Raw genomic sequence first — 15,352 nt, forward strand, 5'->3', positions numbered from 1 at the left:
AAACAGAAGATGGGAAACAAAAATCAAATTAATTAGATGTTCTCCAAAAATCCTTACCACATTGTGTCTAAACACTTTTGTGTTGCCAATAATTACCTAAAATATCTGGCCACCACATCATCGCGTATGGCCCCCCCACATACTGACCTCCGATCAACCTCGGGGGGGCCATCCTCAGGCAAGGCATCCTCTGGCTGCATTGGGACACCACTCCTTATGGCGATGTTGTGAAATATCCCACACAGGACCACAATTTTCGAAACCATATCCGGCAAATACATGAGCTCGCCACCAGAGCGGTGGAGGCATCTGAATCGGCCTTTTAAAAGGCCGATACAGCGCTCCACCACTTGCCTGGTGGCTGTAAGTGCGGCATTAAAATTACTTTGTGGCCCTGGTGTGGGAGCCAAATAAGGAGTGAGCAGCCAGGGCGTGCAAGGGTAGCCACTGTCTCCTGTGAAAAAGAAGTGACAACATCAGGATCACTGTGTATCAAGCTTAACATTGTTATGTACTAAAGGTCTCCACTTACCCAGAAGCCACGCATCGCCAGCTTGTAGGTTGTTTAATTTGTGCCATATCCCTGATTGCCGGATGACGAATGAGTCATGTGCACTTCCGGGTAATTTTGCATTCAGGGACAGGATCTGGAGGGAGGCATCACATACCACCATTACATTCAGGGAGTGATTGTGTTTCCGGTTGCGAAATATGGCCTCCAGCCGTGCTGGAGGCTGAAGTGGTATGTGAGTACCATCCACAACCCCTATGATGTGTGGGAAGCCAGCTATTTGGTAAAAATTGGCCTTGGCCACACTAAGGGCACCCATATCCAAAGGCATTTGAATAAAATGATGGAGGTGCTTGAAAAGGGCCTCCATCACTGCCCTCAGGATCCGGGAAAAGGAGGATTGTGAGATTCCCGCCACTCTTCCCACCGTTGTTTGAAACGATCCTGAGGCACAGAAATGTAACACCACCATAAATTGTGTAAGTGGTGGTATTGCTGTAGGACTGTCAATTTGCCGCTCAAGATCACTCTCTATTAATGAGAGAGTGTCTATGATGATTTTGGGCGGAAGACGGTAGCGTCTTAACACCTCATCATCGGGTATTCCAAAAAGGGTGACACGTGTTCGATATATCTGGGGCCTTGCACGCCTACGAAGCCTACGCCTGGGACGAGATTGAGGTTGGTCGGCTTCCTGGAGCATGGCCAGAACAATCCGACCAAGATCAACCTGAAATGGCAAGATTTGAATGTAAGGCTTTTTTGGGCAAAAATATTTGAAAAATTACTTAGCTTGATGATACAATCCAATGATGCTTACATGCCGGGGTATTGTCATGATTGTCCAAACCTATAAATAATAACAAATAAACAATGCAACAATTTAGGGTGGGCATTTAGGAATCTAAATTGGGTGCAAGACAAAACAGAAAAGGGGAGAAACACACATTTGGGCAAAGAGCAAAACGACAGTGCACAGACTACCTCAATTTGGGCCCAAATGTATTAAACAAATGCTAAAGGGAAAACACAACCAATTTCACGGATCAAAATAAGCAGATAAAAATGCGCTAATTAGTTCGCAAATACAAGTCAAAAAAGAAACAGATAAAAATGCGCTAATTAGTTCGCAAATACAAGTCAAAAAAGGAACAGATAAAAATGCGCTAATTAGTTCGCAAATACAAGTCAAAAAAGAAACAGATAAAAATGCGCTAATTAGTTCGCAAATACAAGTCAAAAAAGAAACAGATAAAAATGCGCTAATTAGTTCGCAAATACAAGTCAAAAAAGAAACAGATAAAAAAGCACGAATTAGTTCATACATTTCGGACTCACAAAACAAAGGTTAAAAGTGTAAGGTCAAACAAAGTTGCGTTCAAAAAAACATGAACATTTAATAAACAAGTGAAAAAATAAACTTACCAATAGAGGATATATAAGTCACCGGATAAAAAGGTCGTTGGGGCAGAGCCAAAAGAAACCTAACAAAGGAGATTTTTGAATAAATTAACGAGCCAAAATTCACAAAAAGAAGGAGACACAAAGTGAACAAAAGTAAGACGGCCAAAAACTTACCAAAAAAAAACACGACAAAGAAAACAACCACACCAAAAAAAGCGAACGGAAAAAAAACCCCCAAAAGACAAACCAAAAACAACTCCCAACAACGCCAAATCCAAATCCCGCCAACAATCCACTCCGACCAACGTAACCTCCAACAACCAACAACCGCCACCTCGACTCGAGACGCCTCAAGCCATAAATAGTGTTTATTTTCCCGCACAAATTAAGGAGGGATCATAGGAACGCACAATCAATGATGCGGCCGAAAAATAAGGACGCATGTATAAATACGTCACGAGCCAAAAAAAACGTTCTGGTGTATTTCTTGTTTGGAGATAAGAAATGCCTACAAACCAGGGAAACAATGGCCAACAGTCTGCCGGTAAGTATTTCATGCATTTCCAAACAATGATTATTTTGAAACATAATATAGTGCAAGCTTAAATTTCTCAACATTTAAACAAATAGGTGAGGAGGATGACATGGAAGAGGCTGCTGGGCCCAGTATTCCGGCCAAAGCAGGGAAAAAGAAAAGGCAGCCACAATTCACAAGAAAGGAGATGGAGGTTTTGGTTCAGAAGTGTGTGGACATCCTGCCACAGACAGACAGGAATATGAGTGCAAGCCAGAAGTGGAGAATGTGGGAGGAGGTAGCCAGTGCTGTCAATAGGGTGGGTGATTATGTCCGTCTAGCCCGGGATGTCAAACGGCGGTAAGTAAAAACTTGACCCCTCTAAAACCAAAACCCAAAAAAACCCCCAGAATAATGGTTCCTTTTTCACCCACAGATGGGGCGACTTCAAATATCGCCTGAAGCAAACACTGGTGGACAGGGCTAGGCATGCAAGGGGGACAGGTGGGGGTCCCACCCCTGTGTCATTGGAGTTGAATGATTTAGAAGAGCTGGAACAGGGGTGTGTGCAGGCTGTGGAGGTGTTTGGCGTGTCCAACATGGATACGGACATGCCAGACTTTGCGGCTCCTCATGTTGTCCCAGGTAAATATTGTGATGTCACCAACTCTGAAATGTTATTGTGCCAATATGTAGATTCTAATGTGACTCTTTTCTCATTTTTCCAACAGAGACACAGGCGGATGAGTCTGCTCCAGAGGGGAGCCTTGGCCGCAGAATTTCTGCTGGCTCTGCAGGGGAGGAACCAGTACATCCGGCTGAGGACCCTGCAGAAGCCAGTCCAGGGCAATCCCCCTCGCAGGCAGTGTCCCTCCTCACAGAACTCAATTTTAAATCGGATTTCCATGCGGAGATTCTGCAGAGGATGGACGCCAGTCTGGTACAGGTGGCTGAGGCCCTGGAGCAAAATGCTGCGGCCAACGTGACTATTGGTCAGGCCCTGGCGGAAAATACCAGGGCCAACATCCGCATCGCCAATGCCCTGGAGCAGCTCGTTCGCCAGCACATGGTGGAGCCGACCTCCCTTCCTGCCGGAACATCAGGATCCTCCACCTCTGGCACAACATCAGCCAATCCTCCAAATGTGCCTAGCCCTGTGCCTAGTCCAGAGGCCACAACATCTGCCTCTGGACGGGCCAGCCCGATGACATCCCGGACCCGGTCTGGCGCCCACCCTCCCCCAGCCAAACGGAAAAAACGTTGACAGCACTGGCTACTTTTCCCACACTCCTTCTGTGCTTGCCCCATATTCCTTTCTGGACAAAACTTCCCTCTCCTTTCTTGTGAATTGTTTTTAATTTTTAGATTTAAGTTTCCATACCTTTTATGTTTGCACAAATTAAAAAATTATTGGGAAAAACACTGCCAAAAATGTTTGGGGCAAAAATGTGCCTGAAAATGTTTTTAGTTTCCAATAAAAAAAACAGACCAACAAATGTACGCTAATTGATTGTGTAATCGTGACATTAGCAGCTATGATTTCCACCTGCGTACTGTTTTGTGCTAACCCGAAAAACTGATTTCAAAACACATTACAAGCTGGTTTTCAATACAAAACTAATTGTTTTTCTGACAAGCCGTGATTAATCGATGAAACATCGTGGAGGGCCGGGACGGAGGAGAAGGCCATCGCCAATGTGGTTGAGTAATCCAGACCCTAAGCTGTGCGAGCAGTTTGAACGGAAAGAGGATCATCCAGTGACGTATGAGTTGGTACGAACACATTTGACGTTCGCATCAGATAATGTATGTACGCCCAAAAAACGCCTCGCCACGCCTGCGTTTTTCCATCTCCACCCCCGTCAACGCGCAAAAACGCCCTGTTCTGTCAATCACATTTGACATGTCACTTCCTGTACGCTATTTGACGAACGAGACAAAAAAAACTCGCAATATGCCGTACGCACATGCGCAGTGTTACACCGACGCATGCGCGCTTTCTCAACATCGGAACGCAATGAGCGTACTGCTGTTAACGAGCGGCTCTGAATGAGGGCCATTGTGCTGTATAACTTCCTCAATATACTTCTGCATTACTGGCAATGCTAGTTCCATATACCAACTCCCCATCTGGTCAGTAGCTGCTGTATTACAGTTATTTGAGTTATTACATAGCATCATTTCTTGCTTTTAGCAAAACATTTTACCATAAAAATTTTAACACATTATTATACTGGGATGCAGTCTGGATATCGGCAGGCGCTATCCCGCCCGCTGATATCCCGACACTGCAAGTCCAACATGGGACTAAAGATAGGTGTCGAAATCCTGACACCTATTATTAGCCCCACTATGAAATCCCGATACCCGGCATACCATATGGAGGTAAACCGGGTGTCTTAGGTTCTAGCTGTGGGGGGGAGGGTTAGGTTTAGGGACCCCGGGGGGACTTAGGGTTAGGCACCCACCCAGGAGGGTTAGGGTAGGGAAAGGGGGAGTTAGGGTTAGGCACCACTAGGGGTGGAGTTAGGCACTCCCCCAGGGAGGCTTTGTTTTAGGGTGTGGGGAGGGGGGTTAGGGTTAGTCACTAACGGGGGGAGGTTAGGGTTAGGGTAGGGTACGGGGAGGGTTAGTGTCCTTACCAGCCCCAGTCGGGATTTGCTTCCTTTGGTCTTCTGGTGTCGGTGTATGATCCGGCGGCTATTCAGCCACCAGCATTACATACCGATTCCATTATACTATTGCATATAAGATCCACTATTACTATACTACTCATGGTCTGTGTTTTTATTATATATTTGATATTAAACTGCATGAGTACTGATTTTATCCATCTGCCAAATGTTCCAGTATAAATCCTAAGGACCAGAATCAGGAATATGCTTTTGTAGCTGTGTCTCTGCAAAGGGCTCATTTTGTTTTCAGCACTGTAAAGTGACAGTGTGGATGCCCACTGGAAGCTATTCTGTAATGTCTACCGAGCTTTCATAAATGCTCAATTACCATTAATAACCCTTCAGCTGAGAGCTCCATAACTCATTCCTGGCATGAAACATGCTTCACAGATCTCTTTTCAGCATTTTAAAGTTAGTAATGGCTCTATTTATTGACATTATTTTTACTAAAATAAAGTGAAAAAGGGTGTTTTCACACCCTTTTCACATTATTTTAGTTTCACCTGTAGTTATTACAGGGCAATTGGAGTAGAATTAGTAAAATTCTACTCCAACCCCTAGTATCACTTATTTTTAGTAAAGCAGATCGCATTTCCCATAATTGTAATGGGAAATGTGATCCGACCATAGTTACTAAAAATAAATTGTAAAAAAATACCAGGGGAAGCCCTGTGATAATAACGCCACCTGGAGGTGGCGTTATCCAGGGTCTCCCCCGGTTACCGGGCTCTCACTCTGCTCTAATGGGGAGAGCAGAGCCGGGACCCGGTACCAGTAATCAGCTATGTGGTATAAGCAGACCGCAAGCTGATTGCTGTAAAAAAAAGAAAAAAAAAATGAAACATTTTTTTTTACTTACCTGAATCCAGTGACCGGTGATCGGAGAAGATCACCGGAGGCCAGGAGGATGCAGGTAAGTGTAATGAAGGGGGGGGGGGGGTCGCAGGGGTCCGAGATCGCGGGGGCGGGGCTTAGCGCCAGAGGGCGGGGCTTAGCGTCGGTGGGGGGGCAGCAGCGGTGGTCGGTCGGCGCATGTGCGGGCTCTTAGTCGCGGTATTTTTTCCAAAAATACCGCGACTAGAGTGCGGATGGGATCCGCAGGGAAAGAGCTTTATCGCAAGCTCTGTCCCTGCAAGGAATTTATAGTAAATCCCTGTGATATTGCCTGAATTCGCAATGGGAATTCACTCGGTAATATCATACTACAATCCGCATTCAATATGCGGATTGTAGTAAATAGAGCCCCTAGTATCACTTATTTTTAGTAAAGCAGATCGCATTTCCCATAATTGTAATGGGAAATGTGATCCGACCATAGTTACTAAAAATAAATTGTAAAAAAATACCGGGGGAAGCCCTGTGATAATAACGCCACCTGGGGTGGCGTTATCCAGGGTCTCCCCCGGTTACCGGGCTCCCACTCTGCTCTAACGGGGAGAGCAGAGCCGGGAGCCGGTACCAGTAATCAGCTATGTGGTCTAAGCAGACTGCAAGCTGATGGCTGTAAAAAAAAGAAAAAAAAAATTAAACATTTTTTTTACTTACCTGAATCCAGGGACTGGTGATCGGGCCTCCGGTGATGGCTCCTCTCCGGTCAGCTGGTCTCCCATAGTACACTGGGGCCCGGTCATCAGGTGATCGGGCCCCAGTGCAGTATGGGAGATCACCTGATCGGGAAGCCCGGAGAAGATCACCGGAGGCCAGGAGGATGCAGGTAAGTGTAATGAAGGGGGGGGGGGTCGCGGGGGTCCGCGATCGTGGGGGCGGGGCTTAGCGCCGGGGGGCGGGGTTTAGCGTTGGTGGGGGGGCAGCAGCGGTGGTCAGTCGGCGCATGCGCGGTCTCTTAGTCGTGGTATTTTTTCCTAAAATACCGCGACTAGAGTGTGGATGGGATGCGCAGGGACAGAGCTTTATCGCAAGATCTGTCCCTGCAAGGGATTTATAGTAAATCCCTGTGATATTGCCTGAATTCGCAATGCGAATTCACTCGGTAATATCACACTACAATCCGCATTCAATATGCGGATTGTAGTAAATAGAGCCCTAAATCTCTACAGTTAATGCAACATTTTACCCTACAAGATGTGCTTACTATTCCATGTTCTTGATGAAAAGAAGGATCTGGAGAAATATGTGCTTATTTTTTCTCTAATTCAGCTTTCTTCAATATAATAATAATAGTAATCATAATAATAATTTTTATTATTACACAGTAAATTTTATAAACATTTTGGCAAAAATGTAAGACTCAGTTACCAAATACAAAAAATGCTTATTTGCACGAGGGTACATATCTTGTTGCCAAAGGTGCATACGCATTTTCTGGTCCTCCTATTTGCCCCCAGAAACTTATCCGGCACCTAATATTTAGAGTTTGCAGATCCACCTGCAAATACTGTAGATAAGGTAGTAAGAATGAAGAGTCCTGAAAAAGTCCTATTTCGGGGCAGTGGTGGCACTGAGCTCTGTACACCGAGTGCATGACGTTGCGCTGAGAGGACAGGGCCGCCAGCACCGGGGAGTACGGCATCAGAACACTCTGGGTGGCTGTATAGGGTGTATGTTTGGAGACACCAAAAGCCACTCTGGGTGGCACTGCCGCAATGATACAGGCTGCATGGTGCCATTCCGGGCAAATTGCAAGCCAGATGCAGGGGACATGTGACAGTGACGTGCCAACCCTGGAGCCCTGCACACCGGGCAACAGCACCGCTCACACACCCATAGATACAGTCCTGTCTCAAAGACAATCACTGCTCATTAAAGGCAATATTTGAAATAATGAGAAACATGAGAGAGAATTTCGGGAATGTCTTCACTGGATGTTGCTTTTCTGTGATTACATTTTGTTATTATACCTCATAGTGGGCAGGAGGTACTAAACACAAAAATGCGGTAAAATCACACTTGCTCTGGAGGTGCAAGAATCAAAACCTCCTGGCGCGCAAAAACATGAAAATAAAAAATGCACCTAATTGAATAGCAAAAATCCCGCAGCTACAAGCAAAACCTTGCAGGTGCGGGATTTTTGCCTTTCTTGCCCCCAATTGAATATGCCCCAAAGAGTTTCTTTTTTTATATAGGTGTCTACTTGCAGAGCTCGACGTTAAAAAAAAAAGTAACGTTTGGTTCGTCTCCGTGGATCTTGCATCTTTTTAACAGTTATTTATTTATTAGCAGTTATTTACATAGCACACTCATATTATGCCGTCACAGTGCCATTACAGAGAATATTTCAGTCATTCACATCATCCCCAGTGGAGCTTACAATCTATGGGCCTGGTTCACTACCAAATGCAACTGCGATTACAATAGCGATTATGCACGCAGTCTCATTGCGATAGTATGCTAATCCATTGTGATCGCTATGCCGTCGCAGCATAACATAAGGACACCCACTTTACCTTACACGCATCTGTAATGTTTAGCAAGACTGCAAAACCATCGGTAACATCGAGTACCATCGCAGCCTCACGCACACTTGCACAAGCTCCAACCTTTCTCAGGAATTGCTAACTTCATTGCACGCTATGAGGCCTCAGGCTGCGTATGGCATCGCAGTTGATAATTAATGCACGCCCCTGCAACGGCGTTCAAATGCCCTGGTGCGCCTGCGTTTCGCCAACCACCCCATCGTCAGCTCCCACAAATGGCACTTCCCGTCAATCACTCTGCGATGGGTCTGCGTAGTCACTGCCATCGCAGTACCGACTGCAGTGGCCGGTTCGCGCACGCCCATTGCGATGCATGCACAGAACGAAACAATCGTCCGATTGTGTGCGTAATCGCAGAAGTGATCTGTAATGAATCAGCCCTATAATTCTTATCATTATCACATGGATACACGTACATGTTAGTATTTTTTTCCTTACTAGGAAACCAGGGAATCCCCGGAAAGCCCACGCAAACACTGGGAGGACATACACACTCCACACAGATTGGCCATATCTGGGAGTTGATCTCATGACCTCAGTACTGTGGAGCAGTAATGCTAACCTCTACGCCATCTGTTCGACCCCAATCTGTTTGTTCCCTAATCCCTCCTGTCTGTCTTATTCGATAATGCTCTTTTTACAATAAGACAGCTTGTGAGAAATGCCTACAGTTTCAGGGCCTGATTAATATAGGATAGGCATCCACCATGGCCTGCCTGCCAGCCAGTCACAGTGAGCGTCAGCCGTAGGGTGACTGATAATCTGAAGGAAGCAGCCAGAAGAGCTCAGCCAGCCATCTTATCTGCTTTCCACAGCAATACACATTACTACAGATAGTACAGAACACTAGGAAGACATTGTGCTGTATAACTTCCTCAATATACTTCTGCATTACTGGCAATGCTAGTTCCATATACCAACTCCCCACCTGGTCAGTAGCTGCTGTATTACAGTTATTTGAGTTATTACATAGCATCATTTCTTGCTTCTAGCAAAATGTTTTACCATAAAAATATTAACACATTATTATACTGGGATGCAGTCTGGATATCGACAGGCGCTATCCCGCGCCTGCCGATATCCCGACACTGCAAGCCCAACATGGGACTAAAGATAGGTGTCGAAATTCCGACACCTATTATTAGCCCCACTATGAAATCCCGATACCCGGCATACCATATGGAGGTAAACCGGGTGTCTTAGGTTCTAGCGGTGGGGGGGAGGGTTAGGTTTAGGGACCCCCGGGGGGACTTAGGGTTAGGCACCCACCCGGAGGGTTAGGGTAGGGAAAGAGGGAGTTAGGGTTGGGCACCACTAGGGGTGGGGTTAGGGTTAGGCACTCCCGCGGGAGGCTTAGTTTTAAGGTGTGGGGAGGGGGGTTAGGGTTAGTCACTAACGGGGGGAGGTTAGGGTTGGGGTAGGGTACGGGAAGGGCTAGTGTCCTTACAAGCCCCAGTCGGGATTTGCCTCCTTTGGTCTTCTGGTGTCGGTTTATGATCTGGCGGCTATTCAGCCACCAGCATTACATACCGATTCCATTATACTATCGCATATAAGATCCACTATTACTGTCCTAGTCATGGTCTGTGTTTTTATTATATATTTGATATTAAACTGCATGAGTACTGATTTTATCCATCTGCCAAATGTTCCAGTATAAATCCTAAGGACCGGAATCAGGAATATGCTTTTGTAGCTGTGTCTCAGCAAAGGGCTCATTTTGTTTTCAGCACTGTAAAGTGACAGTGTGGATGCCCACTGGAAGCTATTCTGTAATGTCTACTGAGCTTTCATAAATGCTCAATTACCATTAATAACCCTTCAGCTGAGAGCTCCATAACTCATTCCTGGCATGAAACATGCTTCACAGATCTCTTTTCAGCATTTTAAAGTTAGTAAATCTATATAGTTAATGCAACATTTTACCCTACAAGATGTGCTTACTATTCCATGTTCTTGATGAAAAGAAGAATCTGGAGAAATAAGTGCTTATTTATTCACTAATTCAGCTTTCTACAATATAATAATAATAATAATAATAATAATAATAATAATAATAATAATAATAATAATAATAGAAACCGAAAGATTACATAAGAAAAGAGGTGTTTTAAACCTCTAGGATGGGGGCAGGCATGTATGCAAATTACTTGTTGGAGTTAGCCTATGGCAAGCAGGGGCGGGTTTGTAACAGGAACATTATATAAAGGGCTAGAAGTGTGGGCCAAAGCCTCTTTGTTCCAGATTCCTCCAAGACAGGGGAGTGCATTTTGTCTGTTGTCATTTTCCTTATTAAAACTCTCTTAGTGCTTCTCCTTCTTCTCTCCTCCTGTTCCTTATTGTTTTTAGTCATTCTTTTCATGTACTTCATATCATTGCTTTTACTTTTCCTTTCTGTCCTCAATCACTGTCTTTTCTGGTTTCTTGTTCTGCTGGGGGTGGGTGTAGCTATGCCCTGCCTAGTAATGAGCCTCCCCAGAGCCTGGTCCCTGGCTCCATAGTGTCCCCATGTTATTAGGGGCTGCAGGTGTGGTTCCCCTATTGATAGTTCTATCCCCACTCAGGCTGCTGCAGCTTTGTGGAAGGTGTGCCAGTGCGGGGGAGGGGTGCTTCCCTTCAGTCCTTAATGCCCCTGGTCAATATCATCTTTGTGGCTGCAGTGGCCAGCACCTTAGGCAAATGCAGGAGGGGTTTATGAGTGCCTTGCCTGAACCCCCCCCCTCAGCCCACACCATGATGACTACAATAAAAAAAGCATATAATACTATAGTTGCATGTTTTTTAGGATCCCCTCAGTGTCACAAATGAAATAACTAACACTACAGTCCCTAATGATCTTTTAAAATGTGTCAGCCAGTAGAAAAAGTTAAAAAGCCAGTAAAGAATATTGTTGTGCACCAACTAGGTGATCTGGAAAACATGCACTGTTCGGGCTGCACTGATATAGACCACCTATTGGATCAATTATTAATACTGGATAATACACCATCCAGTACATAAGGGGACCAATCTGTACATCCATGTCCAGGGCAGTGCACAGTTTCTTTTGCTGCCCTCCCCCAGATTCCCCAACTTGCTCAAATGAACGAGGCTGAAGTTGGCTTCTTATTCGGCCAGCTTCTTATTCATTTCTTATTCACTTCTTATTCATTTCTTATTCACTTCTTATTCAAGCTCCAGCTTCTTATTCAGAAAATGTTACATTTAAATATTTAAATAAAGTTAGATCACTAAACTAATGCTATGTAAACAAAGAATTATGTCCCTTACACAGTCTACAATTATTATTTTCCTGGCACAATAAGGATTTGGGCATGAAAAGGGCAGAAAAGCGGGCACAGGCACCACATTTTGTCATTTTGAATAAGAAACTGTAGTTGTGCAGGGGTTAACTAGCTTCGGTCATCAAATGTTACACTTGAAACCCACAGAGGGTGGTCTGGTACATATGACCCACTTGTCATTTGTCTTGACCAACAAGGATTTTGGCATGAATAGGGCAGTAAACGGGCACAGGCTCCAGAATTTGTAATTTTGAATAAGAAGCTGTAGTTGTGCAGGGGTTAACTAGCTTCGGTCATCAAATGTTACACTTGAAATCCACAGAGGGTGGTCTGGTACATATGACCCACTTGTCATTTGCCTTGACCAACAAGGATTTTGGCATGAATAGGGCAGTAAAGCGGGCACAGGCACCAGATTATATCATTTTGAATAAGAAGCTATAGTTGTGCAGTGGTTAACTAGCTTCAGTCATCAAATGTTACACTTGAAACCCACAGAGGGTGGTCTGGTACATATGACCCACTTGTCATTTGTCTTGACCAACAAGGATTTTGGCATGAATAGGGCAGTAAACGGGCACAGGCACCAGAATTTGTAATTTTGAATAAGAAGCTGTAGTTGTGCAGGGGTTAACTAGCTTCGGTCATCAAATGTTACACTTGAAACCCACAGAGGGTGGTCTGGTACATATGACCCACTTGTCATTTGCCTTGACCAACAAGGATTTTGGCATGAATAGGGCAGTAAAGCGGGCACAGGCACCAGATTATCTCATTTTTAATAAGAAGCTGTAGTTGTGCAGGGGTTAACTAGCTTCAGTCATCAAATGTTACACTTGAAACCCACAGAGGGTGGTCTGGTACATATGACCCACTTGTCATTTGTCTTGACCAACAAGGATTTTGGCATGAATAGGGCAGTAAAGCGGGCACAGGCTCCAGAATTTGTAATTTTGAATAAGAAGCTGTAGTTGTGCAGGGGTTAACTAGCTTCGGTCATCAAATGTTACACTTGAAACCCACAGAGGGTGGTCTGGTACATATGACCCACTTGTCATTTGCCTTGACCAACAAGGATTTTGGCATGAATAGGGCAGTAAAGCGGGCACAGGCACCAGATTATCTCATTTTGAATAAGAAGCTGTAGTTATGTAGGGGTTAACTAGCTTCGGTCATCAAATATTACACTTGAAACCCACAGAGGGTGGTCTGGTACATATGACCCTCTTGTCATTTGCCTTGACCAACAAGGATTTTGGCATGAATAGGGCAGTAAAGCGGGCACAGGCACCAGATTATCTCATTTTGAATAAGAAGCTGTAGTTGTGCAGGGGTTAACTAGCTTCGGTCATCAAATGTTACACTTGAAACCCACAGAGGGTGGTCTGGTACCCACTTGTCATTTGTCTTGACCAACAAGGATTTTGGCATTAATAGTGCAGTAAACGTGCACAGGCTCCAGAATTTGTAATTTTGAATAAGAAGCTGTAGTTGTGCAGGGGTTAACTAGCTTCGGTCATCAAATGTTACACTTGAAACCCACAGAGGGTGGTCTGGTACATATCACCCACTTGTCATTTGCCTTGACCAACAAGGATTTTGGAATGAATAGGGCAGTAAAGCGGGCACAGGCACCAGATTATCTCATTTTGAATAAGAACCTATAGTTGTGCAGTGGTTAACTAGCTTCAGTCATCAAATGTTACACTTGAAACCCACAGAGGGTGGTCTGGTACATATGACCTACTTGTCATTTGCCTTGACCAACAAGGATTTTGGCATGAATAGGGCAGTAAACGGGCACAGGCTTCAGAATTTGTAATTTTGAATAAGAAGCTGTAGTTGTGCAGGGGTTAACTAGCTTCGGTCATCAAATGTTACACTTGAAACCCACAGAGGGTGGTCTGGTACATATCACCCACTTGTCATTTGCCTTGACCAACAAGGATTTTGGCATGAATAGGGCAGTAAAGCGGGCACAGGCACCAGATTATCTCATTTTCAATAAGAAGCTGTAGTTATGCAGGGGTTAACTAGCTTCGGTCATCAAATATTACACTTGAAACCCACAGAGGGTGGTCTGGTACATATGACCCTCTTGTCATTTGCCTTGACCAACAAGGATTTTGGCATGAATAGGGCAGTAAAGCGGGCACAGGCACCAGATTATCTCATTTTGAATAAGAAGCTGTAGTTGTGCAGGGGTTAACTAGCTTCGGTCATCAAATGTTACACTTGAAACCCACAGAGGGTGGTCTGGTACCCACTTGTCATTTGTCTTGACCAACAAGGATTTTGGCATTAATAGTGCAGTAAATGGGCACAGGCTCCAGAATTTGTAATTTTGAATAAGAAGCTGTAGTTGTGCAGGGGTTAACTAGCTTCGGTCATCAAATGTCACACTTGAAACCCACAGAGGGTGGTCTGTTACATATGACCCACTTGTCATTTGCCTTGACCAACAAGGATTTTGGCATGAATAGGGCAGTAAAGCGGGTACAGGCTCCAGATTATCTGATTTTGAATAAGAAGCTGTAGTTGTGCAGGGGTTAACTAGCTTCGGTCATCAAATGTTACACTTGAAACCCACAGAGGGTGGTCTGGTACATATGACCCACTTGTCATTTGCCTTGACCAACAAGGATTTTGGCATGAATAGGGCAGTAAAGTAGGCACAGGCACCAGATTATCTCATTTTGAATAAGCTGTAGTTGTGCAGGGGTTAACTAGCTTCGGTCTTCAAATGTTACACTTGAAACCCACAGAGGGTGGTCTGGTACATATGACCCATTTGTCATTTGCCTTGACCAACAAGGATTTTGGCAAGAATAGGGCAGTAAAGCGGGCCCAGGCCCCAGATTATCTAATTTTGAATAAAAAGCTGTAGTTGTGCAGGGGTTAACTAGCTTCAGTCATCAAATGTTACACTTGAAACCCACAGAGGGTGGTCTGTTACATATGACCCACTTGTCATTTGCCTTGACCAACAAGGATTTTGGCATGAATAGGGCAGTAAAGCGGGCACATGCACCAGATTATCTCATTTTGAATAAGAAGCTGTAGTTATGCAGGGGTTAACTAGCTTCGGTCATCAAATATTACACTTGAAACCCACAGAGGGTGGTCGGGTACATATGACCCACTTGTCATTTGCCTTGACCATCAAGGATTTTGGCATGAATAGGGCAGTAAAGTGGGCACAGGCACCAGATTATCTCATTTTGAATAAGAAGCTGTAGTTGTGCAGGGGTTAACTAGCTTCGGTCATCAAATGTTACACTTGAAACCCACAGAGGGTGGTCTGGTACCCACTTGTCATTTGTCTTGACCATCAAGGATTTTGGCATGAATAGGGCAGTAAACGGGCACAGGCTCCAGAATTTGTAATTTTGAATAAGAAGCTGTAGTTGTGCAGGGGTTAACTAGCTTCGGTCATCAAATGTTACACTTGAAATCCACAGAGGGTGGTCCGGTACATATGACCCACTTGTCATTTGCCTTGACCAACAAGGATTTTGGCATGAATAGGG

The sequence above is a fragment of the Taudactylus pleione genome, unplaced genomic scaffold (assembly GCF_031769625.1).
Source record: "Taudactylus pleione unplaced genomic scaffold, aTauple2 ptg000303l, whole genome shotgun sequence".
Taxonomy (NCBI): Eukaryota; Metazoa; Chordata; class Amphibia; order Anura; family Myobatrachidae; genus Taudactylus; species Taudactylus pleione.